Source organism: Protopterus annectens, chromosome 9.part0 (genome assembly GCF_019279795.1).
Source record: "Protopterus annectens isolate FY-2018-M chromosome 9.part0, PAN1.0, whole genome shotgun sequence".
NCBI lineage: Eukaryota > Metazoa > Chordata > Ceratodontiformes > Protopteridae > Protopterus > Protopterus annectens.
Window position 1 is genome coordinate 1,003,808,930 of NC_056743.1, and position 20,135 is coordinate 1,003,829,064.

At 41.4% G+C, this 20,135-nt stretch overlaps 1 protein-coding gene across 1 annotated transcript in view; it reads left to right on the plus strand.

The window, feature by feature from the left end:
- Positions 1–20,135, plus strand: part of KMT2D (lysine methyltransferase 2D) — a 3,358,270-nt gene that overhangs the window by 2,438,231 nt on the left and 899,904 nt on the right. The gene's annotated exons all lie outside the window — the stretch shown is intronic.

Below are 20,135 nucleotides of genomic sequence, written 5' to 3' on the forward strand. Positions count from 1 at the left end.
TGTTTGAGGATATCCCTACAAATGTCTTGATAGGGAATAATTTTGATAATGCTGTACCTTGTGTGCATGCAGATGTTCGTGTTTCACTGTTGCAGTCATGACTATAGGGTTCTCCCCTGCCGGCAGGCAGCCCTGGGTCAGCCAGAATCCCAAAGTCTGGGTCTGGCGTCGGCTGTTCAACCATGCTCCCTGACGTCAGAGCGCCAGGAGTATAAAGCTGACAGCCGACGCCATCTTCTCCAGTCTTTCTTGCCATGCGGTGATAGCAGTTCGCAAGTGCCGGTCGGCTGACTCCTGACAAATTTTTCTATATACTTCGGTCCGAAGATTTTCTTCTCCACTCAAAGCTAAGTACCCCGTTGGGGAAACTTTTTTCTTGCTCCACTCCGATGTCAGAAAAAGTTAATTGTATTTCATGTGGGAAGCAAATACCTCCATAAGGATTTTCATTCTTACTGTATTCCTTGCTTAGGCCCTGACCACGATGTAGCTAGTTGTCGGTTTTGTGCTAGATTCAATCAACGTACAATTAAGCGAAGGTACGATTTTGCTTTTCATTACATCGGTAGGCGTTTTAACTTCAAAATGTCATCGGATATGGTCCCGGCTACCGGAGTTCACAAACGTCGCAAGGATAAAGACAGGCCTCCGAGGTCCAAATCTGATGATAGCGCACAAGCAGAGCCAGCTTCAGGTTCGGCCGTCATCAGTGAAGCGCTTTTGCAGCCCCTGTCGTCGGCCATTTCAGAACCAACGGCCGAAACGGACTCTCATGAGGAGCCAACCAGGCCTTTAAATATTTCTGTTGCAGGACCTTCGGACAATGCTCCTTCGGATGGGTCCAGAGCCGCTGTGCAGGTACCGGCTTCCGAAGGGGTTTTCAGGCCTACTCAGCTACTAGTAAAGGCAAAGTCAAAGACTCCTTCTAAATCAAAGACTTCAACACAGGCCTCTTCTGAACCGGCTCCCAAATCACAGAAACAGTTACTCAAGATGGCGGAGGATTTACTTACTATGATTAGGGGTTCACATCCCCCTCCAGACAAAAGGCCTAGTCAGGATGTTTATTATGATTCCTCTGATCAGGCTTCTGTTTCATCAGTTTCTTCTTCTGATCAGGAATATTCTTTCCCTCCTTATGAGGATTCTGATGCTGAAGAGTCCATTCCTTCAGCTTCTCCCCCTGAGGATTTCTCTTTTGGGGAAACTTTGCATGAAATGAGGGAACATTTCCACTGGGAAGGACAGGAGTATTCGGAATCCAAGAAAAGACTGAGGGATTTTCTTCTTCTTCCCCAACATAGACCCCTGGCTATTCCTCCTGTTTTGGATATTGTGGATGATGCCTTTTCGGAGGCTAACTTAACCCCTGACTCTTTTCCTCCTGCTCCTGTTAAGCCTGATAGATATTACAGAGTTCCCCTGATTCCCATCAGTTTTTATGCAAGAACCCTTCTGCTGACCCTGAAACCATTTCTCAGGGTCCTAAGGGAGTTAAGGCCGCTTCTGCCAAAAATCTCATTCCTACTGAAAAGGATTCTCGATCCTTAGAAAGATGGGGCAAAAAGGTGTACACTTCTGCTACTTTGTCCATTAGGGCTTTAAACTGTCAGTTTCATATGCTTAAATACCAGCAATTTCTCTTGTCTGTCTTAAAACAAAAGCTTACTTCCATTTCTGCCTGTGCAGATGATAAGGAATTACATGACTTATTACATGCCACTGAACAGTTTGGGAAGCATGGTTTACACTGTGGATTTGATGCCTTGGAGGCTTCTTGTAGGGCTGCGGCCTCTGGCACAGTTATTAGAAGGCATGCATGGTTAAAGGAACAAAATTTACCTGAACAAGTAAAGGCTAAATTATTGGATGCTCCTGTTCAGCATAATGTTTTGTTTAGATCAAAAGCTGAAGAGGTGATTAAAAAGATGGAGGATAAGGCGAAATCCATGCAAACAGTTAAAGATTTCTTACAAGTACAGCCACCTAGATTTAGCAGGAATTGGCCTTCAAAAAATTGGTCCTTTCCCTCTTCAGGCAGGCCTCAGAGGGGTAGATATAGATGCTCCAGAGGGAGGCCTCAAACACAAGCTGCTTATAGACCAAGACAGTGGACTGCTTCCACCCCTAGGGGAGGAGAGGACAGGTCACAATCTCAAAGGAAACAAACTCAATGACTCCCTCTGTTGGGCTACAGGGACTTCTTGCCTGGAAGCCCCTCTCGGAGGAAAACTTTCTCTCTTTTATCAAAATTGGACTCAAATAACCCAAGACAAATGGGTTTTGGATGTGGTTTTAAGAGGTTAAAATTCCATTTTCATACTTTGCCAACGCCAAGCGGATGGCCAGACCTTCCAAAACATCAGTGGACGGAGGCCTTAAACCAGGTGGAAGCTCTTTTGGCTATCAATGCTATAGAACTGGTTCTTCTTTCAGAGATGGGAAAAGGTTTTTACTCAAGGCTCTTTCTAGTCCCAAGGAAGCAAAACTAATGGAGACCCATTCTGGATCTGTCAGTCTTGAACACCTTTCTAGAGATTCCAAAATTCAAGATGCTTACTCTACAGCAGCTACTTCCAATGCTGTCCAAAGATGCATGGATGTTAACTTTGGATTTAAAGGAGGCATATTTACACATTCCCATCAGGCAGGATCGCAGAAAATACCTCAGGTTCAAGGCCGGATCGAGGCACTTTCAATTCTCTGCGCTGCCCTTTGGATTGTCTACTGCGCCCAGGGTCTTCACCAAATGCCTGGCTCCAGTAGTAGCTTACTGCAGACTCAAGGGAATTCAAATTTACCCATATCTGGACGATTGTCTAATTCAGGAAGACAGCAAGGATGTCTTACTCCAGCATCTAGAATTTGTACAGAACCTCCTCAAGTTCCTGGGATTCTCTGTAAACATAAAAAAGTCAAATTTGACACCAGCACAACAGATAACTTTTCTGGGTGCACTTCTAAACACTACAACCCAGATGGCATTTCTGACCTCCAAAAAACAATTACAGCTGGCTTCAACTTTCAGAACCTTGGCAACTCTAACTCAACTATCTGCAAGGAAATTCCTGCAGGCTTTGGGTTACATGGCCTCCTGCATCCTTCTCGTACCATATGCAAGACTACACATGAGGAAAATACAGTGGTACCTAAAAAGTGTATGGTCTCAGTATTGCCACAGTTTAGACATACTGATCTCCGTCCGTCCTTGCCTTCAAAAGGAATTTCTTTGGTGGTCCAGTGCATGTGCTCTAAACAAAGGGAAACCCTTCCCGTCTGCCTCCTGCCACTCAGATTCTAACCACAGACGCCTCGGATTATGCTTGGGGAGCCCATTTTCTGGGCAGTTGTTTGCAGATCCTTTGGACAAAGGATCAGAAGCATCTGCATATCAATTTAAAGGAAATGTTAGCTGTTCAGAAAGCTCTATTGGCCTTCAGGAATCTTTTACAACCAGGACAACTGCTAATATGGACAGACAACACCACAGTTATGTGGTACATAAACAAGCAAGGGGGATCTCATTCCTACCCCCTTTGCAGACTAGCCATGGATCTATGGAACACAGCTCTAGCTTGCAATCTGTATCTTCAAGCTCAGTTTCTACCAGGGAAACAAAACTTCCTGGCAGACAGTCTGAGCAGAAACCTTTCGGATCCACACGAGTGGATGCTGGACACCAAAATATTCAGGATAGCAGCAGTCTGGGGATGTCCTCACATAGACATCTTTGCATCCCATCTCAATCATTAACTACAGAATTTTTGCACCAGGACTTTCCACAGAGAAGCTTGGAAAGTGGACGCCCTGTCATTCAGTTGGAGGAACCTCTCGGGATATGCATTTCCGCCTCTTCCTCTTCTTCCACGGGTTTTATTGAAGATAAAACAGGACAAGCCCAAGATGATGATCTTGCTGGCCCGAAATTGGCCTCGGCAGTTTTGGTATCCAACTCTAAAAAACCTATGCCGGGAGCCCCCTTGGGTTTTACCTCAGTCTCCGAACCTTCTGTCCCAACATCAGGGTCAGGTTCTACACTCTCATGTCAGAACTCTCAGCCTGTTTAATCCAGGGCCTTTGATTTCTTCTTTACTGCCCAAGCAGGTTATGGATGTCATTTTAGAAGCTGGACATCCTAGCACTAGAAAATCTTATGCAGGAAAATGGAAAAGATTTTGTTCCTGGATGCAGGCTCAGGATTCTGATCCTCTTCTTCCTAACATTACTTTAATTCTACTTTACTTGACAGATCTCTTACATAAGGGTCTCTCTTTCTCTTCCATTAAGATACATGCCTCTGCTATTTCTGCTCATTATAATACAGACCCCCCCCCCATCTTTTCCCACCAGCTCATGAGACAGTTTCTCAGAGGAGCTAAGAACTTAAGACCTCCTAGATCTCCTCCCATTCCTGCTTGGGATCTCAACTATGTTTTGGAAAAACTAACCTTGCCTCCTTTTGAGCCTGCTGCCTCTTCTGACATCAAGTTTTTATCTTGGAAGACAGCTATCCTGTTAGCCCTAACCTCTGCCAGGAGAGTTTCAGAGTTACAAGCTCTTATGGCTGTGGAACCTTATATTATTTTTCATCAAGATAGGGTATCTTTAAGGACTAATCCTACCTTCATGCCTAAGGTGGTTTCCAAAGTGGCTTTAAATCAAACTATCCACTTGCCAACCTATTTCCCCACTCCTCAAAATAAAGGGGAAAGGATCTTACATTCCTTGGATGTACACAGACAACTACGTTTTTACCTGAACAGAACCAAGGACATCAGAAAATCAGTAAAATTGTTTGTTTCTTATGCTTCCAGTTCCCAAGGTAAAGCCATTTCAAAACAGACCAGTTCTAAATGAATTGCTCATGGAATCAGATTTTGTTATTCTCACCATGGAAAGCAAATCCCAGGGAGTATACGGACTCATTCCACCAGAGCTGCTGCCACTTCTGCGGCCTTCCTCAGGGGAGTTCCTACCAAGGACATTTTGGAAGCTGCAACTTGGAGTTCAGTGCATACTTTTTCTAAGCACTACAATCTACCTCTCTACTCTAAGTCTAGGGCAGGCTTTGCCTCTGCAGTCTTGCAGGGCCTTTTAGCCGCCCCTTCCTCTTTATGACAACCTCCCTTTCTTTCAGCTTTGGGATTCTACCCTATAGTCATGACTGCAACAGTGAAACACGATGAACATAGTACAGTTGTGTACACCTACCATAAATGTAGATGTTCGAGTGTCTTCACTGTTGCAGTCTGGGTTTCCCTCCCTCCTGTCCCCTCTTATTTTTACTTTTGTGTATTTCCTTTTTTCACCATTCTTCTGAGGTGTATTTGCAAAGGTTATGGGACCTTTTTCATTTTGGGACTCCTGACATCTGGGGCAAGAAAAACTGGAGAAGATGGCATCGGCTGTCAGCTTTATACTCCTGGCGCTCTGACATCAGGGATCATGGTTGAACAGCTGACGCCGGACCCAGACTTTGGGATTCTGGCCGACCGAGGGCTGCCTGCCAGCAGGGGAGAACCCTATAGTCATGACTGCAACAGTGAAGACACTCGAACATCTACATTTATGGTAGGTGTACACAACTGTACTTTGCACACAGTCAGGGTTGGAGATGGGCAAGTGGGTCTGTTAGCCTGGGGAAGGCCCAGACAGACCCCACACCTAAAGGCAGAGCTAGTGAGGTGGCTGTTTCAGGGAGAGTGGTGCCCTGTAGCAGTGAACCTGAAGGTGAGCCACCACTGCTGGTAGGTACTGATTTTCCCTTGGACAGAGTAACTGCAAGGAAAGAGGTGAGTGGTAGTACCCAGGCTGACAGTGAGGCACTGCTGTCAAGAGGATACCAGGCTTCCTGTGGAAAGGGATACAAAGATAGGTGAGACAGGCTCAGCTGTCGGACCTCACACTAAGAGGCTTGAGGGAGGTAGATAGGGAGGCTCCTGATCCTCAAGGAAAAGAGGAATTTGTATACTGGAACAAAGGGTTACTATATAGAGAATGGACCCCTGAGGGTGGGCTAGAGGGTGAGGTAATACAGCAGTTGGTAGTGCCTAGAGCCTATTGTCTGGCACTTTTAGCCATAGCCCATGGCATTACTTTTGCGGGTCATATGGGCATAAAGCATACCAAGACGCGTATTATTCAGAGCTTTTACTGGCCTGGGATTGCAAGGGATGTAACAGTGTACTGCAGTACCTGTGAGCAGTGCTAGAAAGTACGCAAGGCAGGAGACAAGTTCAAGGCTCCTTGGATGCCTTTGCCAGTGATTAAAGCGCCATTTCAGAGGGTAGCTATGGATATTTTGAGGCTTCTGAAGACCCAAAGTTCCACAGGGAAGAGGTATATCGTGGTGGTGGTAGGTTATGCTACTAGATACCCTGAGGCAGTGCCTCTGTCCTCCATCATGGCAGAGAAGGTGGTAAATGCTTTTTTTGAGATTTTCAGCAAGGTAGGTTTCCTGCAAGAAATACTGATAGAGATGCCAGTTTCATGTCAGATGTGTTGGTTTGTCTTTTGAAGTGCTGTGGGGTGACTCATGTAAAGACCACCCCCTACCATTATCATTCTAATCGTCTTGTGGAGAGGTTAAACTCTACACTAAAGACCATGCTATGGGCATTTGCATACCAGATTAAGGTAGACTGGGACAAGTATTTGGCCCCATCTGTTTGCATACAGAGAAGATACCCCTGGAATCCACAGGTTTTTTTTTGCCCTTTGAGTTGCTTTATGAGCATAGGGTGAGGGTAGCCTTTAGATTTGATTCATGATGAGTCTGAGGGTGTGTGAATCCCACAAAGAGTCTGATGTGGCATATGTCCTAAATCTCAAGATGAGGTTTAGGGAGCTGATGAGCTTGGCCCAGGAGAACCTGTCAGGAGCCTAAAAGAAAAAAGTTCTGGTCCGACAGGAATGCTCGAGCCCAAGTGTGTGCTGTGAGACAGCAGGTTATGGTTCTCATGCCTGTCAGACACAATAAGCTCCAGGCAGCCTGGAAGAGACCCTTCATAGTGGTAAGGAAGGTCATTGATAACTACATGGTAAAACTGCCAGGCAGGGGCACAGATTGTACCATGTTAATATGTTGAAACATTACCATGAATGGGTGGCCCTTGTGCTAAGTATTTGCAGTAGGAGGCCAGAGGAATCTGGGGGGATCTATGGCTACATCGAGCCAGCCAGCAAAATACCAAGTTGCTAAGGTGGAGCCTAGATTTGCAGGCATATGATACGACAGTGCAGCACTGTAGTGGGGTCAGCAATGCCCATGCAGATGGGATATCAAAACAGAGCATGGGTTTATGTATTCCCAGACAGGCTCATGCCTCTCAAGCAATGTTTTTCAAGGGTGACTTGAAAAAATAGCTTGAATCTTCAAAGGGACAACAGATGTGACTATGTGAGGTATTGCCAGCTATGCCAGGAGAAGTAGGACAGTGGATGTGTAACATATGCCAGCACAGGTAGCTGGAATTTAGTAAAGAATTATATGTTTGAATATCAAACTGATTTGTACAGATGCTTGTGTTGAAAGTGTATTTGTCCAACTCATAACCAAGGAGAATTGTACATTCCTCTTTGTCGGTCTGAGTGACTTATCCAGGCTTCCTCAAGAGGAAGAGAAGCCAAAGTCAGTAAGTTAGACATTACTCTTGACTATTCAGTTTGGGTTTTTCCTCTTGACTGTCAAAGTTGGACCTGAAACAGGACACATCATAGGTGTGTCCTGGCTGTGCCCACATGAGAGCACATCATTGCAAGCTGCTGTTTGTCCCAGGAAAAAGTCCATGTATTTGGTATAATACAGGGATAAAAATAATAACAAAGTTACTGCTCAGAGTCAAGCCAGGCTGTCGATAACTCAAACATAGAAATAATGAATTAAGTCTCTTCAGACCCTCGATTAAAATATAGCAATACAAATGTCTATTCAGACCTTGTAAGTATCCCCAGATGATAAGGAAAAGTAGTTCCAAACACAGGAGTAAAACGCAACAAATCCTTTTATTAATGACAGAATTCGGTAAGTGCTTTCGCTATACAGCTTATTCAAACCTTAACAAACAAATGCTAAAGGGTATCTGTTATATACCTCTCATTAATTCCTTAATAAAATAATTAAGCAATCAATTAGTATCTTAAAGAAGACACCCATACAAAAAAGCTGCAAAAATAGCTACAAGAACATATACTTCATAAATAATTTAAAAAATAGTTTAAAACAAATTTATCATTAGTTTAATAAGCCATAACAAATAACTATAAATATACAAACTCAAACTAAATTTTTTAAAAACGAAGATATTTAAAATACATATAAAATTCATTTATATTTGACTTTTCTATTTTTAAGCGCAGGCTTCAATGGAATTCTATCATTAAGCCCTGGAAAAACATGAGCTTGCAATCTAATAATCCAACTTGTCTCTGCTTGCTCAGTGTAATTCTTCAGATCACCTCCTGTAATGTTAGGTGAATTAACATGTATTACTGAAAATCTAAAAGAATGCATCTGAACAAAAAGAAGTGGTGTTTAAAATCAGATCTCCTGAAATGCAGATGCAGCTTTGTGGCACATTACTGGGTGTCCCTATAATAAACTGCCAATTTGGGTGAACGTTTAAGATTTAGTAAATATCACAGTAGTATTAATTGTACAAAAACAATGCACAATGTATTTGTTGAAGAACACAATAATTTAAATATTAACTGCTACTGCACGGTCTGCTTTGGGACCTAAAACAAGTGGAATAAAGATGGATGGTATAGACATTTAGTACCACATGTTCTAAATGACAAATGAGAATTTAAATAATTTTTTATCTGCAAAATTACATACTACACACAAAACACATTTCAATTGTATGTTCAGTATTTTATTATAAATTAAATGGTTTGTATGACTAACATTTTTCAATAGATTTTCCTGTTTAGTAACGCACTGTGTAAGGTTAGGGGCAGGGTTAAGGTCAGCACCACCTTACTTATGTGTACTGACCCTGCCCCTAACCCTTCACATTACCAAAAACCCTTCCCTAACAGTACCACTACACAATACAAATGGACACAGAAAACCCACACACACACACACACACACACACACACACACACACACACACACACACACAAAACAGTAAAACTATCCCCTTACCTAAAATCTGTGAACTGTCTCTCACACGCGCATACACACCACCCACTATAACCTTTTAGTCAAACATTCAATATCATAGTCCTACCAACAAACGCTATAAAAACGAGCTTTCAACATTTTGAGTATTCAGTCAAATGAGCTTTTGACATTTTGAGCATTCATAGTTTTTCACCATTAAAAAAAAAAAAAAAAAAAACCCTCAACCAAAATGTGCTTTCAACATTTTAACTGTAACCAACAGACAGTATAACCAAATATAGCCATCATTTCTGGAATAGGCTCCCCTATATATCAAGCAGACCACTACTCTAGCAATCTTTAAAAACAGTTGATGACAGGGATAGAGGGGCACAATTTTTTTCCTGTGTTATGGGGAGACAGTCTTACAAACGAAGGACCCTATTTATCTATTGCCCATACTGGGTGATGTGGCTGAGCTTCTTGATGGTCCTCTTGACCATAAGCTTAGCAGTAGCCCATGAACCTGTAAGATACATGTTACTAGAAAAAAATAAGATGAGTGAGGACAGTTGTGACCAAAGAGAGAAATCAGAATAAAGACTGAAGTGGACAGAGTAGTAAATGAGATTAAAACAGAATTTTTGAAACTTTAACTAACATACAAGGAAAGTATAAACAAGGGAGGTAAAGGAATAAAGTGAAACTATCACGGATTACCAAGTAAAATTTACAAAATTCTCACTGTTAAGCAAGCAAGGCTCATAGCACAGTAAAGAGTGATGTTTGCAGTAGTTCAGTACAGACAAGGAAGAATGAAGTGTAAGTATAAGAAAGTTGCTTGAATCAGTCTTCCAAGAATCATTTCATTTAGGTGCTTCAGACTTTGTCTTGCTTCAAAGGAAAGAGAGAAAGAGGTTGGGAGATTTGTTTTTTTTTTTTTTTTATTTTTTAAATGTTTAATTGGTAAATGTAAACCATTTAATCATTTTAAAATAAGGAACATTTCTACCAAATTCACATTGTCCCAGATTAATGCACTTTCCAAGCATGTTTTGCAAAATAATGATATGCATTCTTTTAGATTTTCAGTAATACATGTTAATTCACCTAACATTAGAGGAGGTGATTTGAAGAATTACACTGAGCAAGCAGAGACAAGTTGGATTATTAGATTGCAAGCTCATGTTTTTCCAGGGCTTAATGATAGCATTCCATTGAAGCCTGTGCTTAAAAATAGAAAAGTCAAATATAAATGAATTTTATATGTATTTTAAATATCTTCGTTTTTTAAAATTTTAGTTTGAGTTTGTATATTTATACTTATTTGTTATGGCTTATTAAACTAATGATACATTTGTTGTAAACATTGTGTTTTAAACTATTTTTTAAATTATTTATGAAGTATATGTTCTTGTAGCTATTTTTGCAGCTTTTTTGTATGGGTGTCTTCTTTAAGATACTAATTGATTGCTTAATTATTTTATTAAGGAATTAATGAGAGGTATGTAACAGATACCCTTTAGCATTTGTTTGTTAAGGTTTGAAAAAGCTGTATAGCGAAAGCGCTTACCGAATTCTGACATTAATAAAAGGATTTGTTGCGTTTATTCCTGTGTTTGGAACTACTTTTCCTTATCATCTGGGTGGGGATACTTACAAGGTATTGAATAGACATTTGTATTGCTATATTTTAATCGAAGGTCTGAAGAGACTTAATTCATTATTTCTATGTTTGAGTTATCGATAGCCTGGCTTGACTCTGAGCAGTAACTTTATTATTTTTATGCTGGAACCTTTCTTTTTCCTGCTCAAAGTCATTTATTTGCTGGTGGTTTTGTTTATTGTTTGGTATAATACGGGGATACTTTGGAATAGTATCCCCCACACAAGTACAACTCTGACAAACTCAGTAGTTTTAAATCACTGCTTAAACAACATCTTAATCAAGCCTGGTCCTGTACATGTTCATCACAAGGTTAAAACTTTGTGTTCATTGTACGATACTCTCCAAATAACCTCCTTAAACATAATCATCTTAACCTCTTACTGAAATGACAAAATTTTTATACATAACTGCTGTCTGTACAATCCACTAAGTTGCATGTGTCTTTTCTCTTTAGTAGCTTCCACCTCTGTAAAATCTTAGAATGGTATACATATAACTAGAAATGTAACTACTTTGAAATTTGAGTATAATGCAATGCAAGCAAATAGAGTTCTTTCCACAGGCCTCTGCTGAAATTGGGTATTACCCAGCAAACTTTCCTGGCAAACAGACAAATAAGTACATTTTCAAATCTGACAAATAACTTTGTTTCTTAAAGCCTTAGGTTACATTTTACCCATGACCGTACTGCATAGGAAAAATAACTTCCTGAATATGCACTGCCAGCTCATATTTTACTTGAGATTAGCACAAGTGTGTAGGAAGAAAGGCTGTTCATCACTTTTGTTCCATCTCCCAGGATTGAAAGATCACATTCATTAAGCAAACCCCTACAAGGTGGATTGCTGTTTACATTGTTTGCCATCAAGCAGCTCACCTCTTGTGGAAAATGCTGCAGTCAAGGGCTACTTCTCAAGAGGCTTGGCTCAACCCAGTGTTTGCCTTAAAAATATCTCCATTGCAAATATCTCTACTACTACCACTTGGTCCTTTGGTTTACACATTTACTGAGCATTATGTTTTGGTCATGATTGTAAGACATTGGCTTCCTTTGGTGGCTCTGTAATTTAGGACTCAACTTTCTGATCCTTTGACAGTTTTTTCTGTCTTCTGATTGCTTCCATCCAGGTGGTTTTACTACTTAGGATTCAGCCCAGTCTTTGTTCCTTGAGAGGAGTCTAGTTCATGTCAGATGTTTTAAACATATCAGTTGATATCTGGCTCAGTTACTATTGATGTGTATTAAACATCTGATATTAGCAACTAGAACCCCACTTTCATGGAACAAATATGTGGCACAGGGTGGCTGCGGTGGTACAGAGGTTAACGTTGCCACCTCACAGCAAGAAGTTCTCCGGTTCAGTTCTCAGCTGGGTTGCCTTCTGTGCCTAATCTGCATGTCCTCACTAAGGTCACGTGGGTTTCCTCCGTGTGCTTCAGTTTCCTCCCACATCACAAAGATATGCTGAAGGTGGATTGGGCACACTGAACTGGCCCTAGGTAGGTGTGTGTGTGTGTGTCTTCTGTGGAAGGTTGGGCACCAGGCGGGCAATTCAACACTGTAAAAAAAAAAAAAAAAAAATTCCACTGACAATCGTTGTTCCGTTGTGACCCCTAATGGGAAAAGCCGAAAGGAGGAGAAGAATTGATATGTGGCTCACATATTGAATGAAGGTGAACTGCCAAGCTTAGGGGCTTGGTATACTGCCTATTTCAGAGAGTAATATCTTGATATGTGTCTGCAAAGTGTGCATACACCAACTTCAGTTGACCTACTGAGTTCCCAATTGTAAACCTGCTGAGGAGGGCTCTTCATAGGTTGTCTAAAGTGATGGTAAAATATTGGTCACTTTTGGAGGCAGTCAATGTGGTCACATCTTAGAGATATTTGCTTCCTCTGAAAGAACACTTTTAAGGTATCAAGCAGCTGCCTCTCTGCCTTTTAGAACAGGTCCAAACTGTTCCATAAAATGGCTTTGGAGTCCCTCTTTTGTGAAGAGCAAAGGGCCCAACTTCTGACTTGTTTGTAAGGAAATAGTGAAACATCCATTTCATCCCGAGTCCCTAATTTGTAATACATCTGTTGGTCAAATTTTGGATGTTGATATTTGAGTTTTTGCTGCTTTTATTGTTAGGTGCTTGAATAACAAGATTAACCGCTTCTGAAACATCAGTGCCTGAGGTAGGCACAAAGCATTGCAGCAACTAAGGTTGGGCATTGGTTTCAGTGTAAAGTACTGTAGTTTGGTCTTTCCTTGATTTTTACCATTGTTCTAGCTCTGCAGCTCCTCTGTTTGCACAACTGTTTCATGGCAGGCCCTTTCAAATAATTTTCTACTAGATCTAGGTTTGGGGCCACCATAGTTGCAACTAGTGGAAGTCTCTGTAAAATGGGAGTCCTGTCCTGCCACATTTTAGAGGGATGTCTTTATCAGGGTAAAGTAGGACTCTTGTCTCTCTCCATTCCTTGTTGATCCTTGGTTTGTGCACCCAAGGATGCATGTACTGCTTTGGGCTGATATCTGAAGTTATAAAGACGTGTCATCCTCATGAATCATAAATCACTGCCTGACCTTATGCTTTGGAGTGGTGCCTGTCCACCCCTACCCCTTTCTTCAGGAAAACGTGTAGCAGACAGATCCTGTTAATTGATGTTTCACAGGCTTATTGAGGAATCCACCTGGGCTCCTTTCTTGTTCAGGAGTAGTTCATAGATGTGGGATCTTCACATAAACTATTTGTAGTCATATGTAGTATTACTTGTCCACAAGGGGAGTTGATGCCATAGCTGTTCCACCTTTTCCAGTATGACAGCCAAGATGTGTAGTTTGTGACCATTGAAGGTAGAACATACTCCTTTGCCCTCTGCAGATTATACAAGCCTACTAAGTCATTGACCAGGACATAATCTTGTCAACTAGACTACTGTTCACATAGCTGGAAAAGCTAATGCAATTATTACTCTATTCTGCTCAGTGGCAAGAACAAAAGGGAGTTATTGATGGACTTCTCTGGCTGGAAAGATTTATTTATTCCTTTTTACTATTTCATCAGACCACATCTTGTATCAAAATTCTGAGGAGGAGATTCAGTATTCATCATTACCACATGATTGCTGAAAGATATGGTTAAATGTAATCAGATCCCTTACTTTTCAGGAGACTTCCTGTTTGTAAGCTAGGAAATCCTTTTCTCTTGAGGAGATGACCTGAATGTGGGGGGCTTTTTTGGATATTTGTCTCTGACCCATATCTTGATCTTCAAGCTGAAAGGAAGCCACCTAGTTGTCTTTGTTGTATGAAGTAGAAGTAAATATCCTGTGTATTGGTGAGGTATTCTCTGCAGCCTTCATTGTTTAGTGACCGTTTTCTTTGCGAGGCACCAGTATGGCTTGGATGTCGGTCATTCTGAAGTTAGTGCTGGTTTCAATCATCTCCAAACATCTTGACCTCATGGAGGGTAAAACTGTTGCTCAGAATCATCTCTTTATGGATTTTCCTGAAGTTCTGTATCTTTGTTTTCCTTTGAAGAATTTTTATCCTGACTGAGACTTAGAAACTGACAATCAGTAAGCACGCTCAAGCGTTTTTGCAGTTTGGTTTATTAGTTTTGAAGTTCATTTTTTGGAAGATGTAGTTCTTCATGGCTGTCACCTCTGCTCACAGGATCTTTGACCTCAGCCTGAAGGCCATTTCCTCTAGGGAATCCTTGTTGGTCTTTCACAATGACTTTGTATCCTTGTAGACTAGCCTATGTATTCTCATGAAAGTAATTTTTTAACCCTTCATACTTCTCACAATTTTTCTTTCTGCTGACATTGTCCAAGTGGGGAGAGATTGAGAGACTTTCATAGACAGTGTACGTTTCCAGGGGGAATTACTATCTGTGTTGTTTTGTCATAAGGTGAAAGGCTGTGATTAGAAAATGCTGCTGTTGAAACCCACTTCCCCAAAGGTATGGTTGCTTTTCTTGCTTGTTTTAAGAAATTCTCCACAGTAGACATTTGTGCTATGATCCCATTACCACCCTTTACATCTTGGCCCAAAATTATACTAGCTAGTCCACTTTCTGCACTTATCCGTTTCAGGACATTTGGCCTTCTTTATGCTCTTATTTCCCTAGGAAGTTTCAAATTCATAATGTTTAGTTCTTGCTAATAGTTACCCTCTCTAGAATCCTTTAAAATTAGTTGCAAGAGATGCTGTGCTTGACTTAGAATTTTAAGTGTAGACTGCTTGCACTATTTAGTTATTACCCTTTCTCTGCCACCCTATGTCTAGACAGCTTGTCCTTACTGCAGTTGCATATACACATTCCTGCAAATCAGGTAAACACTTTATTTAAATTGTTTATTTTGTGCTGTACTAATTTTGATTTCCGAGTGGATGGGGAAGGAGCAGTACTGAGGGCTGACTGCATGATATCACAAAGTATACTGGATAGACTTGTGCACAAATAACTGGCGGGAGAAACTATTCTGAATTGTGCTGATTGGGCAAAGGTTTAAATATGACTATTAGAAACTGCTTTTATTTGTATTTTTAACTGGTTAAACCTACTAGACACATGCCTCTTCATAGGAGTGACTTGGCAGTACTGTCTAGTTAAACTACTTAGTCACACAGTAGACAAATGGAATTCAGGGAGTCAAAACCTGAAATATAGAATGAAGCTCATAGCCTTAATACCTCACTTTAAAGTGTTTACACAGTGAAGTATTTTTGACTTTTTTTCTGTGTGTGTTGTATAACTAATTTTCTTTAAGTTATACAATATTTATAATGTTTACAGTTTAAATGAATGACCAGATGTATCAGTGTTTTCTGTGTTTTTTTTTTTTTTTTTTTTGGTAATCGGAATATTACCTTGGTTGGCTATCTTTGTAAGTGGCCTTAAGTTAGCTCAGTTGATTGGAGTATGTGTTATTTCCTAATCGTGACTTTCTAGGAGTTCCTGTCCCTCATGTTCCAGGACATCTGAATTGTGTCAGTGGATGCCTTTTTTAACCCATCTGCATCTGAGGTCTTCATACATGTTTGTTCTGATTAACTATGGGTGAGATTTGCTTTTTATTATGTGCCTGGAGAGTTCACCCTAGATCCTTACATTGTGATTTTGCAGAAGGGCCTGCTAGTATTCCCTTTCCTCTCAACATATTCATATCCCTGTTGACAGGTCACAAATGTCATAACCCTTTTATCATCCTGAGTACAGGTCACGAAGATCACCATGAAGTGAGTTTCTCTTGTCCCAGCAGAGTAAGTTTTCTTCATTGAGAAATAAGTTTATGCTTTTTAGTGTTTTTTAATCTTACCCACATAGATAGCCAGGGGGATTTAGCTTTAATATTCTGACTGAGAATGTAAAGATTGGTGCTACCACAAACCATGCTGTGTGTACTTCTTGTGCCATATAATAGGTACTGTATTAACTGTCCTATTTCCACGCCTCTGGATGGTGGTGCTTGGATAGTGCAGTGTTTTTCACTGCATTACCAGTGTGTTCTTGCAGACTTTGTGGGTGTCGGCCCTCATCCTGGTCACTGGGCAGTGCAGTGTTGAATTGTCATCACCAGTCTCAGTACAGCAGTACTTTTCTTCCATCCCAGCTTTTGCAGACTCCTATGACTTTTTTTTAACTGTGTAGGAATGTCTGCGTAGTTCTTCCCAGATGCTTGGCAAGTGACTTACCCAGGAAAGGGGAGTATGCATAAACCTTCTTGAATTGAGGGCAGTGCTTCCTGCCCTTCCCTTGCTGTGGAAGGGACTGTGGGAGTGTATCTTAACTAATTTGGTCAGAAAGCAAGAGCATGATGAGGTATGTGATAAGGCTAGCACACTCATCTACTCTGAGTAAAGAGGCATTGCTAGTTTGGTGTTGTCCCATGGCCTCGAGCAATTCTGTTAACTGTTCACATTTCCACATAAGTAAATGTGCTATCAGTCTCCCATCAGTAGCAATTTTAGCCATCTTCTGTAGGAGGTCCTCTCATCAAGTACCCCCCCACACACACACACACACACACACACACACACACACATGGAAACATAAATGTTCTTCATAGTAATTGTTGCAGTACTTAGTCTTGGGATGTCTGCTGTGCAGCAGTCTGTGGCTTGCTTGACTACCAGAGGGTACCATGAGTATGATCTGCCAAACTGTCCTTTTTGCTTTTTGTGCTAGATTTAACGATAAGATTATAAAGCATATGACAAAATCCCTCAGTCAGTATCAGGAGTCGTCCTACTTCCCAAAATCATGCTGGTTGATTGCCTGGTCTAAAGTTTTCATATATAAATTTTTTATATATATCTATCTGTATATGTCTATATATATTTATCTATATATATATATATCTATATCTATATCTGTATATATATATCTATATATCTCTATATATCTACATATATATATATATATATATATATATATATATATATATATATATATATATGTATGTATGTCATCATCTTCTTTCAGCTGTTCCCGTTAAGGGTCGCCACAGCGGATCTTCTGTTTCCATTTCTTCCTGTCCTCTGCATCATGCTCTTTCACTCCAGCTGCCTGCATGTCCTCTCTCACCACATCCAAAAAACTTATCTTAGGCCTTCCTTTTTTCCTCTTACCTGGCAGCCATCATTAGCATCCTTTTCCCAATATACCCAACATCCCTCCTCAGCACATTTCCAAACCAGCGCAATCTCGCCTCTCTTGCTTTGTCTCCAAACTGTCCAACCTGCGTTGACCCTCTAATATACTGATTCCTAATCCTGTCCATCCTAGTCACACCCAGTGCAAATCTTATAACTCTGCCACATCCAGCTCTGACTCCTGCCTTTTCGTCAATGCCACTGTCTCCAACCCATATAACATAGCTGGTCTCACTATCCTCTTGTAGACCTTCCCTTTCACTCTTACTGGTACCCATCTGTCACAAATCACTCCTGACACACTTCTCCACCCATTCAACCCTGCCTGTACTCTCTTCTTCACCTCTCTTCCACACTCACCATTACTCTGAACTGTTGATCCCAAGTACTTAAACTCATCCACCTTTATCAACTCTACTCCCTGCATCCTCACCATTCCTCTACCCTCCCTCACATTTACACACATATATTCTGTTTTAGCCCTGCTGACCTTCATTCCTCTCCTCTCTAAAGCACATCTCCACCTCTCCAGGGTCTCCTCAACCTGGTCCCTACTCTCACTACATATCACAATGTCATCTGCAAACATCATAGTCCACGGAGCCTCCTGTCTGATCTCATCTGTCTACCTGTCCATCACCACTACAAGTAAGAAAGGGCTCAGATCTGATCCTTGATGTAATCCCACCTCCACCTTAAACGTATCTGTCACTCCCACCGCAGACCTCACCAATGTCACACTACCCTCGTACATATCCTGTACCACTCTTACATACTTCTCTGCCACTCCCGACTTCCTTATACAATACCACAACTCCTCTCTAGGCACCCTGTCATATGCTTTCTCTAAGTCCACAAAGACACAATGCAACTCCTCATGACCTTCTCTGTATTCCTCCAACAACACTCTCAGAGCAAATATTGCATCTGTAGTGCTCTTTCCTGGCATGAAACCATACTGCTGATCACTAATTATCACCTCCCTTCTTAACCTAGCTTCCACTACTCTTTCCCATAACTTCAAGCTGTGACTGATCAATTTTATCCCTTTGTAGTTACTGCAGCTCTCCACATCACCCTTATTCTTAAATATAGGTACCAAAACACTTTTTCTCCACTCCTCAGGCATCCTCTGACTTCCCAAAATTTCATTAAACAATCTGGTTAAAAATTCCACTGCCATTTCACCTAAGCACCTCCATGCTTCCACTGGTATGTCATCTGGGCCAACAGCCTTTCCATTCGTCATCATCTTCATAGCTTACCTTACTTCCTCCTTGCTAATCTGTTTCACTTCCTGATTCACTATCCCCACATCATCCAACCTTCTTTCTCTCTCATTCTCTTCATTCATCAGCCCTTCAAAGTACTCTTTCCATCTACTCAACACACTCTCCTCACTTGTGAGAAAGTTTCCCTCACTATCCTTTATCACCCTTACCTGCTGCACATCTTTCCCAGCTCTGTCCCTCTGTCTAGCCAATCGGTACAGGTCCTTTTCTACCTCTTTAGTGTCCAATCTCTCATACAACTCTCCATATTCCTTATCCTTATCCTTTGCCACCTCTCTCTTTGCCATGTGTCTCATCTCCTTATACTCATGTCTACTTTCTTCATCTCTTTGACAATCCCACTTCTTCTTTGCCAGCCTCTTCCTTTGTATACTCTCTTGTATGCCAGCCTCTTCCTTTGTATACTCTCCTGTACTTCTTCATTCCACCATCAGGTCTCCTTGTCTACCTTCCTCTGTCCAGATGTCACACCAAGTACCTTTCTAGCAGTCTCCCTTACTAGCTCTGCTATAGTTACCCAGCTATTCGGTAACTCTTCACTGCCTCCCGGTGCCCGTCTTAACTCTTCCCTGAACTCCACCTCACGATCAGCCTTTTTTTAACTTCCACCATTTAATCCTTGTCACTGCTTTCACACTCCTCCTCCTCTTTTTGATCACCAACGTCATCCTACAGCCCAGCAATTCATGCTGCTTAACTACACTTTCCCCTGTCATCACTTTACAGTCTCCAATCTCCTTCAGACTGGCCCTCCTACATAGGATATAATCCACCTGTGTGCGTCTTCCTCCACTCTTGTACGTCACCCTATGCTCCTCCCTCTTCTTAAAATACATATTCACCACAGCCATGTCCATCATTTTTTCAAAATCCACAATCATCTGACCTTCTGCATTCCTCTCCTTAACACCATACCTACCCATCACTTCCTCATCCCCTCTGTTCACTACACCAGCATGCCCATTGAGGTCCGCTCCAATCACTAGTCTCTCACCCTTGGGTACACTCACCACCACTTAATCCAACTCACTCCAAAATGTTTCTTTCTCACCCATCGCACACCCAACTTGTGGAGCATATGCACTAACAACATTCATCATTACACCATCAATTTCAAGCTTCATAAACATCACTGTATCAGACACTCTCTTCACTTCCAAAACACTCTTGGCATACTGTTCTTTAGGATAACCCCTACCCTATTTCTCCTGCCATCCACACCATGATAGAACGATTTTAACCCACCTCTTATACACCTGGCCTTACTTCCCTTCCATCTGATCTCTTGTACGCACAATATATCAACCTTCCTTCTCTCCATCATATCAGCTAGCTCTCTGCCTATACTAGTCGTACTGCCAGCATTCAAAGTTCCTTCCCTCACTACTACATTCCTAACCTTCCTCCTCTCTTCC